Below are 13,807 nucleotides of genomic sequence, written 5' to 3' on the forward strand. Positions count from 1 at the left end.
CTTTTTAAAAATTTGAAAAACCACCAATGTACTGCCAGGCTGAGCCCACTTGACAATAAGCTCCATCTAACTCAGCGGACCTTATTTCGGACTGCAAGAGTTTTGTTTTCTATTGTTGCTGGGTAAGAGATTATGATGCACCAGTATTTTCTCTTCAGATCTCATGGGGAGGCAGGCTGTCAATTGGTACAGGTTCACATAACCATTATCCACATATGCGTGTTTGTGCAAGAATCACTGACAAAGCCAATTATGTACAATAATATGCAACAGAATCAAGCTGAATAGGGCTGTCTAAACCAGAAAGCAAACTAGAGGAAACTCTTAAGAAAAATATTGTGGTGGTTAATTTTTGCGCCCTCTGGGCTCCTTTAGTCTTCATTTCCCCTGAAATATACTGAACTAAACATGTGGGAGAAAATCAAATATGTATGTGACATTAAGAGTTAAGTGATTCCAGATTTTGAGATGCACTACCCTACGATAAAATCTGTTCAGCACATCTAATTTCATAATCTGATTAGATATTAAAATAAAATTAGAAATTGGTTTTATATAATGGACTGCAGAGAAATTAGTGGTCTCATTATGCAAATGATGATGAAGAACATAATTTCCTTAAGCCACAACCCATTATGCTAGTGATGGTCTTCTACTTATTGCTCTATCCCTCAACGTAACCCAGACATAGACTGACCTTTTCTTAATTTGGGCCGTCAGATGCACATTAGCGCCTGGGATACCCTCCAATTCTGCACAAATATCAGCATTGCTGATCAACAACCATTACGCTGACAAATAAGCTACTCAGTACTTTAATTTCCTCTTCTGTTTCCTACGGTCCCCAGGTTCTTTCCTGGGAATAGTTCATTAAAGGGAAAGTGAGAACACAGCACAAGGATGCTCTTTTAATGCCCCTAGAATCCATTTACATGATGATCACTGAATAAAATAAACACAATGTTTTTCCTTTAGTGATGTTGGTTTTTTTGTTTTGTTTTGACAAAATTAAAAGAACGGTGCAGTGATGGGGGTGTAGTTATATAGATGAGAGGAATTCTGTTTATATTTGTATGGGGGGGGGGGAGGAATGTGCAGCTACTCAGTCCAGGAAAAATCCACACCATCATCTCACAAAAGACCTCTTTTTCTACCATGAATTGATTGTTAATGTTAGCTTCCATCCTCCGGATCATGGATCAGGGTGGTCTAATACAATGGCACCTTGGGTTACAGACGCTTCAGGTTACAGACTCTTCAGGTTACAGACTCGGTTAACCCAGAAACAGTACCTCGGGTTAAGAACTTTGCTTCAGATGAGAACAAAAATTGCACGGTGGCGGCGCAGCAGCAGCAGGAGGCCCCATTAGCTAAAGTGGTGCTTCAGGTTAAGAACAGTTTCAGGTTAAGAACGGACCTCCAGAATGAATTAAGTTCTATACATGGCTCAGGGGTAGTCTTGGTCAGTACTGTGCAAACAAGAGAATCACGCCACCAGCCACTGCTACGGATTTCTGAAGCATCTGATCAAATTTGGTCAGGAGTCCTCATTACCATCTGATTTTATCTTTAGCTCAATTTTTGTAGAGAAGACCATTTTGACTGTGAGAAATGTTGATGTTGATGGAGTAGAACATAAGAGGTGCAGTTGGAACTGGCTGAGTGGGGAGGGGAGTGGCGGAAATATTTCAGTACACTGGAACTTACTTTTTATGTTCCAAAAAGACCAGGGTATTTGGGACTGGCGGGTTCAACAGCTGACACTTTTGATTTAGCAACATACAGATTTTTCTTAATTGTCTTTGGCTGTGGGATGAAGTGGATTTGAGTTTCCAGCTGTTCTTCTCTCTCAGACTGTTCATTGAGGTCTAATTTGAAAAATTTAATTACTTTCCACATTCCCACCCTTCCCAACAACCTGAATCCGAGGGCTAAAGAGAGTTTATTACTAACCAAAGCACACCATTTAAGAGAAGGGCATCAGATGTTGTTATAGCTGGTAGATAGTTGTGGGCCTAGTTGTGGGCAGCAAAATGGAAGAACCCAGAGAAAAGTGGCTTCTGCATTCCTGAAGGACGTCTCAGGTTTGAAGAGAAACTTACTTTGCTTGTTAAAAATTTGAGACCCCAAAGTCTGCCACTGTCTCCAACTCCAGCTTCTCCCCCACCCCAGAAAAAAAACCATTTGAAGTGTTACAAGATCTTCAACTTTTGTAGGGTAAAGGGTCATTGGGGGTAGTTAAGCTGAATTAGACAAAATAGTACTTCCTCAAATCCAAATAACCCCCCCCCCCACACACACAAAGAACAATTTAAGGTATAAATGGGGCAAAGTCAGTGCATCCTTTTGCCACGTTTTGTGACTTGGTGCTTTAGAGAGTGCTTTTTTTCTGGGGGGGACGGGACACGGGGTACACACACCCCATAATATTTAAGTGTGGCCTCATTGAGGGGCAGTATTTCAATATGACTAGGAAAATGAGATTACCCCAGAACATTTTTTTTTAGAAAAAAGGACTGGCTTTAGATATATTTTAGCTATATTATCAAAGTGCCCATTATGATGGGCTGGGTGGGTGTCTGGGCAGGGTGGGCTTTGCTTGCCACATGGACCCCTGGAAAGCAGAGTTTACCTGTGTGCTCTGCACAAATGCAGATACAGAAAAAGAGAGGGAGGCCCTATATGGGATCTTCTCTGCACTAGTGCCAGACCAGTAGTGCCAGAAGTTGCATGAGTTTCTTTTAGTCTTTAGAATGCCCTTCAGAAGGACAATCTAACACCAAATTAGGACATTAGTCACCAAGCACATTTGAGGAAGATTGGAAAAGCATCACCTGGTCTCCCAACTAAATAGATTTACGTTGACTTTTGACTTCCTTTGCTTCCAGTGTCATAATTCCAGCTCCTGAACTGTATTCTGCACTATTCCAGGCATAGCCAAACCCCACTGTCAGCAATACAAAGGACTCTGCATACAACCTGTTTCGTAATGGACAATGAGAAAGCCCTCACTGCTTTTGTAGATACATTTGCTGAAGCACATAGTCCTGGACTGTTGCAGAAGTTCCCAGTTGTTAGAGGAAAAGCTAGATTTAAGAAGAACACAGGGCTTTTCCTCCTCCTTTTCTGTGGAGGTATTCTACAACATGTATGGTAATGGACACAATTACAGTGCATTGGAGTCATTTTGGACTCACAGCTGTCCTCGTCCTTTCTGCAGCTCTACTGCCATTCTAAGTATGATTCTGCTGCCACAATATTTCAAGGATAAGGTCAAAACAATCTAACGTTAATTAAATATTGCATGGAATTTTTAATATTGCATGATTCTATTTCTCAACCTACCCCCCTTCCCTGGATAGCCATCTTCTTCTGTTTGCTTTGCTTACAGATTGTGAAGCACCATCAATATTAAAACAGGGCAAGCAGCACCAGTAGTTGTACCAGATGCTCCTGAAATGGATTCCCTGACTCTGCCGCAAGGGCACCGTTTGAGTCATAACACTCAAGGCTGAGTCACTGGAATGGCTTATATTAATTTTCTGAGCCTGCAACTCAGCAACTCAAAATTATTGTGGAAGACAGCAGGAATATGGTACCGATAAGGTGTGCCTTCCACAAGAAAGGTAATAATGATAGGTCAGCATTTTTCAAGATATTTTAGACTACAGCTCCCATCAGCTGGGGAAAGTTGCGTTCTCAAAGGCCGCACTAGAGCGTAAGCGGAATTTGACCAACAGAATATTTTCTGATTACTATGGGCCTGTATGGAATTCCCCATGACAAGCAGCCACACAGAAACCAAAAATGACCAAGCATGTCCAAGGTTAGAGGTTCTTATTCATGGCAGCAGTACATGCAATCGGTGAAAAGATGAGTTGATGTGCTACAATAATTGTGGCTCCTATAACCCCAGATATGTTCAGGCCATCAGGCAAGATGCTCCACAATAAAGACTTCCCATTGCCTGGAATTTCCCTGTAACGTAAATATTATATACTCTTGTGCTTGTGGTGGTGAAGCTTTACCACAAATGATAGAGGAGAATGAGAGACAATAGAAGTAATGAGCAGGAGTTACCCATCCCAGTTCATCCACCAGCAGAAGATTCTCATGTAGGCCTTGCATCATCCATCTGCTCCCTTCAAGAAAATGCTAGTTTTCCTCCACAACCTGCTCAGGTGATTTTTATTCCTGGAAGGAAGGGGAGAAATGGTGCCATTGGGTATTATAATGGACCATCTACCTCACACCTTGTTTGGCATTTGATGGAGGGGATGGTCAGCAACCCACAGTTCCTCATCTACTAACATTACCTACTTAGAGGACTGACATACAGCTTAATCAGAAGTGTGCATGCACATGAAAGCTCATACCAATAACAAACTTAGTTGGTCTCTAAGGTGCTACTGGAATGATTTTTTTTTTTTTTTTGGTTAACATAAAATATACATAGAAATTAATAGTTGAGTGGTCATATATGGGATATGGCAAACTATTAGCAAAGCCATTGCTAAACAATAAACCAGGACAGACAACAGGTGAGAAAGGGGTAGGGTGAGAAAAGGACAGGCAAGAATGAAAGCATAGGGGAGGAGATTTTCCTGTGGGCCGTTGACTGGGGTAGATGGGATCTCTCTGTGTTAAGTCGCTATTGGTAAAAACAGCCACTGAAAACCTCGAGTAGCTACAAGTTCTTGAAATACCATATGTGGTCATTCATTGGGGATCATACTTCCCAGTTTCAGGTACATATTTGCTATTTCAGGTAAAACATGGACTTGCTGATTCACAGGTGTTTCAAATTATAGTGTAGGCTGACATGAGGAACAGTTATAAGCATGCAGTTGCCTTTCCTATTTTTATCTTCCTTCTCCTATCAGCCCACAAAGCATTATTGCAACAACACACTCCCTGAAGGTGTCCACCCCGCTTTCCCAGTTTGGGTAGAATCGATGTGTTAGGAGTGAGACTCCAGCAAACAAATTAATTTACTTTGTATACGTAAACTGATTTGCAAGCACAGAATATTTTCACCTAATATTTTAACACATTGACAAGAACACCCAGAGGGTGTTGGATGGGCATTTTGTCATTGTGCTTTGCATTGATACATTTAAATATGCTGCTTTTCACATTTTACTGTATCAGACCACTTAATCTTGACTCTTACCTCTCTGAGATGTCACCACCTTCTCTCATTTATTTATTCGAAAATTTATCAGCTGCTCTTTCATAAGATATAGCAAAGTTGTTTACCACATATAAAATAAAACCGGTCTATGAATTTCTACAAGACTAAAAACATCAACGAGACATAAATCCATTGAACAAATAAAAATGTGCAATATATCATGCTGACTTTAATATATGTGTGTGTGTGAGAGAGAAAGCTTCATTTAGTTCTATTTTCTAGTCACTAGGAATTTTCCATAGGTTTCCTATAAAATGTTAAGACTTCTTGCCACCAGTTTCCAACCCCCCTTCCCCTTATGAAAAGCATGGGACATTTATTAATTGAAGAGTGCTTTGAAGTTTAATAAAAAAAACCTTTCAGCTCATTTAATCAACTATTCATTGCATATATTTGTACTGAACAAAATCCAATAAGCTTAAGAAAATATTTTGTGAAATCTTAAAGGGCTCTGATAGCTACCATGCATCAATGAACAGAATTCTTATGTAAAATCTATACAGACCCCTGTTTCGTACTGTCCTCATGTCATGCAGTCATGAGTGGCAGCCTGAGTCTCAAGAGGGGACTCAGCTATACAGCTGCAAATGAAAAGTTTTAAATGTTATAAAGTGCAATATACAAATGTGACACTATATGGCGACAGTGAGCTATGCCAAATTCAATGTATTTTTCAAAACTTTTTTTTTAAAAAAGCATTTCCACAGCGTTTTTTAATATGTGTGCAGATTCCACCAGGATCAGCTCAATGACTCATTTAAGACAGTTGTTTTTTGAAAACACCGTCTTTGAGCTCTGTTTTCCACGAAAGGTACACTGGCTTTAAAGAGTACAATTTACTTACTGAGGGATCAAATATTAGTCTCCCCCCCCCCCCTTCTGCCTGTGGCAAGTGGAAAGATTTGAGAGTTATGTAGGTAGGTTTCTCTGTGCTCTACTTTGAAGCAACGTCATTTAAATCCCAAATTGCCATTTCAAAGGCAAAACTCAAGATAAAGGAAGCAAAAAAATGGGGTCTGCGATCAATGTTTAGGTGTGTTTTTTTTTTTAATAACCATATGAAATAGGCTTAGGCAGAAAGATAGCTGTCATCACTCCATTTGTGAATGTATGAAGCTCTCTTAGACATACAGTGGTACCTCGGGTTAAGAACTTAATTCGTTTTGGAGGTCTGTTCTTAACCTGAAACTGTTCTTAACCTGAAGCACCACTTTAGCTGCTGCTGCACCACCAGAGCACAATTTCTGTTCTCATCCTGAAGCAAAGTTCTTAACCCGAGGTAATATTTCTGGGTTAGCAGAGTCTGTAACCTGAAGCGTATGTAACCCGAGGTACCACTGTATACAGATATGTCACATTCCCTAACAAAACAGTAACTGTCCTAGCGCTTATCAGTCACTAGCTTAAAGTTTGCTGATGCCTAGAAAAGATCCTAGTTGCAACTCAATAACACAACTTTGATGAGAAAGGAAAATGGACCCCATGTACCAAAGAGGCATGTAATAGCAGTATGCCTCCAAATCATATTTCATAGAGGCAATTTCAACCCAAGCTTCCCTGCATCGCACATAGACACCTCTTATATTTGGGATCTTAACCTGCTCTCTTCACTCTGTAGTCTGCAGAACAATTGAAGCAAAGCTCAAAAGGGTATTGGCAACTTGTCAGCCCCAGAAATGACAATATGCAGCACACCTTAACTTTTAGGGAAAAAATAGCAACTTACCACCTTTTCTTAAAAATAAAAATAAATCGTTCTCATTTGACCTGGCATGTGTAATAGAGACTTGGTTGGATGAAGCAGATGGGCCTGTCCTTGCCGCTGCTTGTCCACCAGGTTTCTCTTACGCACAGCAACCCAGGCCTTGTGGGCGGGGAGGGGGGGTTGCAGTGATTTTTAGGAAGTCATTAGTTTGCACCAGGCGTCCTATTGGGAAGACCCAGTTCTCTGAGTGCATGTTCTGGAAGTTGGGCAATAGGGGCAGTACAGGATTCCTTTTGGTGTACCGACCTCCCCGCTGCACCAAGGATTCCCTGCCCAAGCTGCTTCAGGTCGTGGCGGATGTTCTCCTGGAGACACCTAGTTTGGTTGTCCTAGGGGATTTTAATATCCATGCCGACACGACCTTACAAGGGGCCGCTCGGGACTTCGTGGAAAGCATGGCCTCCATGGGGCTGTCCCTGAATAAGTTTGGCCCAACCCATAGCCGCGGACATGCCTTGGACCTGGTGTTTACCTCTATGGATGTTGGTGATCTGACACTAAGTAAAAGCAAAACGAAAGAAGTGCCATGGTCAGACCACTTCCTGGTGCAACTTGACTTCTCCGCGACCCTTCCCCTCTGCAGGGAGGTGGGACCGATTTGGATGGTCCGCCCCTGCCACTTAATGGATCCAAATGGTTTCCAGAGAGTGGTAGGGGATGCTTTATCCCATGTTGATGGCCTTTCAGCTGATTCCCTGGTGGCCCGCTGGAATGTGGAGTTAACCAGGGCTATTGACTGTTTGGCTCCGAAGCGTCCTCTCCAATTGCATGGAGCCCGGACAGCCCCGTCGTTTTCCACGGATCTGAGGGCAATGAAACAATCGTTGAGACGGCTAGAGCGCCAGTGGTGGATGACCCATTCTGAAGCTGACCGGACACAGGTTAGAGCTCAATGTCGAGCCTACCAAGTGGCGGTAGCGACGGCGAAGAAGACTTTCTTCACCACCTCTATTGCATCTGCAGAAAACAGCAGCAGGAGACTTTTTCAGGTGGTCCGCAATTTAGCGGAACCACCTGCTACATCGGGGCCCAGTACGGGCCACATGATCTCCTGCAATGATTTTGCAAAGTTTTTTTGCAGATAAAGTCGCTCAGATTCGGGAAGAGGTAGACGCCACCGTGGGAGCAGGGACGGGGCGGGAGAGTGCTAGAGTCCTGTCTAGTCAAATTGCGTGGGATCAATTCCAATCTGTTACCTCCGAGGATGTGGACAGGCTGCTTGGACGAGTGAAACCAACCACCTGTCTCCTTGATCCTTGCCCATCCTGGCTTATAAAAGCTAGCTGGGAAGGGCTGGGCGATGGGCTTCGTGGGGTGGTGAATGCTTCCCTCCGTGAGGGAGCCTTCCCAGACCCGCTGAAAGAGGCGCCCACAATGGCCAACTATCACCCAGTCTCAAATCTTCCATTCTTGGGCAAGGTGATTGAGCGAGTAGTTGCTGAACAACTCCAGGCACGCCTGGAAGAAGCGGACCATTTGGATCCCTTCCAGTCGGGATTCAGGCCTCATCACGGGACTGAAACTGCCTTGGTCGCACTGGTTGATGATCTCCGGCGGGCTAGGGACAAAGGTGAGAGCTGTTTCCTAGTTCTGCTGGATCTCTCAGCGGCGTTTGATACCATCGACCATAGCATCCTTTTGGACCGTCTTGAGGGGCTGGGAGCTGGGGGCACTGTCATACAGTGGTTCCGCTCCTTCCTCCTGGGCCGTGTTCAGAAAGTGGTGGGGGGGGATGAGTGTTCAGACCCCTGGGCTCTCACTTGTGGGGTGCCTCAGGGTTCTGTCCTCTCCCCCATGCTTTTTAATATCTATATGAAGCCGCTGGGAGAGATCATCAGGGGGTTTGTGCTGGGTGTTCATCAGTATGCGGATGATACCCAGCTCTACCTCTCTTTCAAATCAGAACCAGTGAAGGCGGTGACGGTCCTGTGTGAGTGTCTGGAGGCGGTTGGAGGATGGATGGCGGCTAACAGATTGAGGTTGAATCCTGACAAGACAGAAGTACTGTTTCTGGGGGACAGGAGGCGGGCAGGTGTGGAGGATTCCCTGGTCCTGAATGGGGTAACTGTGCCCCTGAAGGACCAGGTGCGCAGCCTGGGAGTCATTTTGGACTCACAGCTGTCCATGGAGGCACAGGTTAAATCCGTGTCCAGGGCAGCTGTGTACCAGCTCCATCTGGTACGCAGGCTGAGACCCTATCTGCCTGCGGACTGCCTCGCCAGAGTGGTGCATGCTCTGGTTATCTCCCGCTTGGACTACTGCAATGCGCTCTATGTGGGGCTACCTTTGAAGGTGACCCGGAAACTACAACTAATCCAGAATGCAGCAGCCAGACTGGTGACTGGGAGCGGCCGCCGAGACCATATAACACCGGTCTTGAAAGACCTACATTGGCTCCCAGTATGTTTCCGAGCACAATTCAAAGTGTTGGTGCTGACCTTTAAAGCCCTAAACGGCCTCGGTCCAGTATACCTGAAGGAGCGTCTCCACCCCCATCGTTCTACCCGGACACTGAGGTCCAGCACCGAGGGCCTTCTGGCGGTTCCCTCACTGTGAGAAGCCAAGTTACAGGGAACCAGGCAGAGGGCCTTCTCGGTAGTGGCGCCCTCCCTGTGGAACGCCCTCCCACCAGATGTCAAAGAGAACAACAACTACCAGACTTTTAGAAGACATCTGAAGGCAGCCCTGTTTAGGGATGCTTTTAATGTTTGATGTATCACAGTATTTTAATATTCTTTTGGAAGCCGCCCAGAGTGGCTGGGGAGGCCCTGCCAGATGGGCGGGGTATAAATAATAAATTATTATCATGAGATTGAAAACAAAACCCAGGACACAGAAGTCATGGCAAAGGCAAACGCTTGTTGCCCTGCAGGAAAAAGGATCGAAAAGCTACTACATTTGATTATCTTTAATCAGCGTAGTGAAAAGAACTGAATAAAACTACTCATTGATTTTTCTGGGAGTCTAAACACAATATTTACTATGCCACAGAATTATCTGCAACAAAGAAGAATGTTGATTGCAGCAATAATTAAAAAGGCAAGCAAGAATGGAGTGATTGCATATTAAAAGTTTGCCCTTTAAAATTGGTTTCCATGAATGATTGCTTTTCATCAGCCTTTATACTTGTTTCTATGGACAATATAAAAGCTTACAAAGGAGAAGTGAAAACAGAAATAATAGAAATTTTATCAAGCTCTCTAACTTGCCTTATTAACCTTTAATAAATATAATTATAATAAATATTCTACAACTATAGATTAAAATACACAACTAAAACATTTATTTATATGTATCTATATATAATTATTTTTATGTCATTTTTAAAAAGTCAGTTTGGGCTCAACCACACTTCTGGTTTGCCCCATGCATAGAAAGTATAAGTCTGAGAGGTTTGGGGTCCGAATGTTTTGTTTGTTTTTTGTTTGCCTTTCCCATTGCTTTCCCCAGGAAAACCAACTGTTTACTGCTGAATTGGAACAAATGTCATTCCACAAAAAAACTGATTGGCGTTTGTTCTGTTTCAGCAGTAAACAGCAGGTTTCCTCAGGACAAGCAGAAGTGTGGCTGAGCCCAAACTAACTTAGGTAGCATAAAAACATAGTACAAAAGCATGATTATAGCTGCAGCACTACCAACCATTTAAGGACATGTGCCAGTTAAAACAAATACAACAAAATAAGGTTACAGGAGACAGAGAAAAGCTATCCATCTTAAGAGAGCTTTGTAACAATGAAAGTCTTCTTTGGGAGAAGGTGCCCCCAAATCAACAGTTGGGGTGATGTAATAGTTGAGATGCCCCTTGTAGATAATTCATCCAGCCAGAGGTAGCTTGTCTTTGTTTTATATCTCCTCATCCTGTCCCAGGGGTGGGTGGAAAGTGAAAACAAATATTCTAGTGTTTATGAAAATTAAACACCATGTATCAAATTAATACACTGTCTCTAGAGACACTAACTGGGAAAAATTATTGCTGTTACACATCTCTGAAATGTGTGCCTGAGGGCAATTCCAGACTGTCGTTATTTTTAGTGAGATCTAGTCGCATGCTGGAGGGTTGATTGGGAGGTCTTGCACAACAAACCCACTTATCCAGAAGATTTGACTTTTTGGGGTAAGAAAAGTGACCAGGAAACACACTGGAAAGTGTGATATATCATTAGCTTTGATGCAACATCATCTCACCTCACCACCAACAAATCAGATTTAATGCCCAACAGCCAATGTCATCTAATTTCCCTGCAATCATTTTTTTTTTACTGATGAATGTTTATTAGGGTTTAAAATACAGAATAAATATAATAAACAATGTAGCATATGTCTTAACATAGTTTCACAACCTCTTTGGACTCCCTCACATCTCCCGCTCCCACTTTCATCGTTATAACTTTTTGCCAGCAATTTATCATCTTGTTTGCATTCTTATGTCCCATCTATTTATTTATAATCTTGTAATTCTCGAAAAAGTTTATATTTTCTCAATCTCACTTGTCATCTTGAATCATCTAATTTAGTGGTGCTCAATTATTTATGATCTAGCATCCTGCTTAACATTCACTCAAATTACAGTATTTTTGTAGATAAATCTTGAATTTCTTCCAATCCTCCTCCATCCTCTCCTCTCCCAGGTCACGGATTCTGCCGGTCATCTCGGCCAGTTCCATATAGTCTATCAGTTGCATCTGCCATTCTTCCAGTGTGGGTAGATCTTGAGCTTTCCAATGCTTTGCAAGAAGTATCCTTGCTGCAGTTGTTGCATACATAAAAAATATCCAATCCTTCTTTACCACCCCTTGGCCGACAATACCCAAAAGAAAGGCCTCTGGTTTCTTTGTGAAGGTATACTTAAATACCTTTTTCAGTTCATTATAAATCATTTCCCAGAACGCCTTCACTTTAGGGCAGGTCCACCAGAGGTGGAAGAATGTTCCTTCACTCTCTTTACATTTCCAACACTTATTATCAGACAGGTGGTATATTTTTGCAAGTTTGACTGGGGTCATATACCATCTATATATCATTTTCATTACATTTTCTTTCAAAGCATTGCATGCAGTAAAATTCAACCCAGTACTCCACAACCTTTCCCAGTCCTCAAACATGATATTATACCCAATGTCCTGCGCCCACCTTATCATAGCCGATTTAACCATTTCATCTTGTGTATTCCATTTTAACAGCAAGTTATACATCCTTGAAAGTACCTTGGACTTTGGTTCTAACAGTTCTGTTTCTAATTTCGATTTCTCCACCTGGAACCCTAGTTTCTTATCATTTTTAAAAACTTCTTTAATCTGAGCGTAATGTAACCAGTCTCGCACTTTATCCTTCATTTTCTCCAAACTCTGCAATTTCCAGTTGTCTCCGTCTTTTTCTAGTATTTCCCAATATTTTGGCCATTTAGCCTCCATATTGGGTCTTTTTCGGGCCTTAGCTTCCAAAGGTGAGAGCCACCTTGGAGTTTTATTTTCCAACAAGTCTTTATATTTTGTCCAGACATTAAACAGTGATTTTCTGACAATATGGTTCTTAAAGGCCTTATTGACTTTAACCTTGTCGTACCATAAGTATGCATGCCATCCGAAAGTATTGTTAAACCCTTCCAAATCCAACACATCAGTGTCTTCAAGAAGTAGCCAGTCTTTTAGCCAGCAGAAAGCTGCGGCCTCATAGTACAACTTTAAATCTGGCAGGGCAAAGCCCCCTCTTTCTTTCGCATCAGTTAATATCTTAAACTTAATTCTGGGCTTTTTGCCCTGCCAGACAAACTTAGAAATATCTCTCTGCCACTTCTGAAAGCACTCCGTCTTATCTAAAACCTGAAGTGTTTGAAACAAAAACAACATCTTTGGCAATACATTCATCTTGATAGCAGCAATTCGGCCTAACAAAGAAAGTTTCAATTTTGTCCAACTGTCTAAATCTCTCTTAATTTCTGCCCAACACTTTTCATAGTTGTCCTTAAATAGGCTTAGATTTTTTGCTGTTATGTTTACCCCTAGGTACTTAACTTTTTTAACCACATTTAGTTCTGTCTCTTTCTGAAACCGTTCTGACTCTGTATCTGTCAAATTTTTTTAATTTCCCTGCAATCAAATCAAGATTAAAAACAACAACAACCCAAATCATCTGGAAATACCCTGAAGGAGGAATGTTCCTATTTTTTTGCTGGAAGGGCTGGGCTTTGCCATTGAGACAGGACGGGAAATCAAGGACATACAGTAATGGCTTGGAAAAGCAAGAGTCTTATGGAGATATATTATGATCGATTCTTCCACTGTGAATAATAATGCCCTTGATTCATAATAGAAGCTACCTGCCAGTTTTTCTGTACATATATTTGTGTTTTTCCATAGTTGACAGGTAGTCATTTTGTTCATTTTATAAAAGATCTTAAAGTACCTCTTGATGATTTATAATTTACTCAAGGCAATACGAGTCTCTCTTTTCCACCGCAGTATAATTTTGCATTTCTTTTCACTGTATAGTATGTGAGCGAGACCACAAAGGAACTCGTTACTGTAGGCATTCTGTTTCCTTGAAGGACTGCCATTATAGAAGCAGAAATAGTGATCAACAATCAGCCTGTGTTTAGGTGAATGGCGTTCCATATGGAAATGCCTATTCTTTCAGTGCTAGGCAGTCATCACCTTGCCTGATCACTGTATGTATTGAACACATTTCTTGGTGGCAAATAACGACTCGACAGCATTGAAATTAAAAGCAAAAAAATCACAAGAATTTTTTTGCCAGAAGTCTTAAGGCAGTAACCCCACAAATGCTGTAGCTTCCAAGACAAGGCAGCCTTGTGTCCTCTATATTTCCATTGTGCTGTAAGAAGAACCATA

Source organism: Podarcis pityusensis, assembly GCF_964106645.2.
Source record: "Podarcis pityusensis genome assembly, chromosome: 9".
In the NCBI taxonomy this organism is placed as follows: Eukaryota; Metazoa; Chordata; class Lepidosauria; order Squamata; family Lacertidae; genus Podarcis; species Podarcis pityusensis.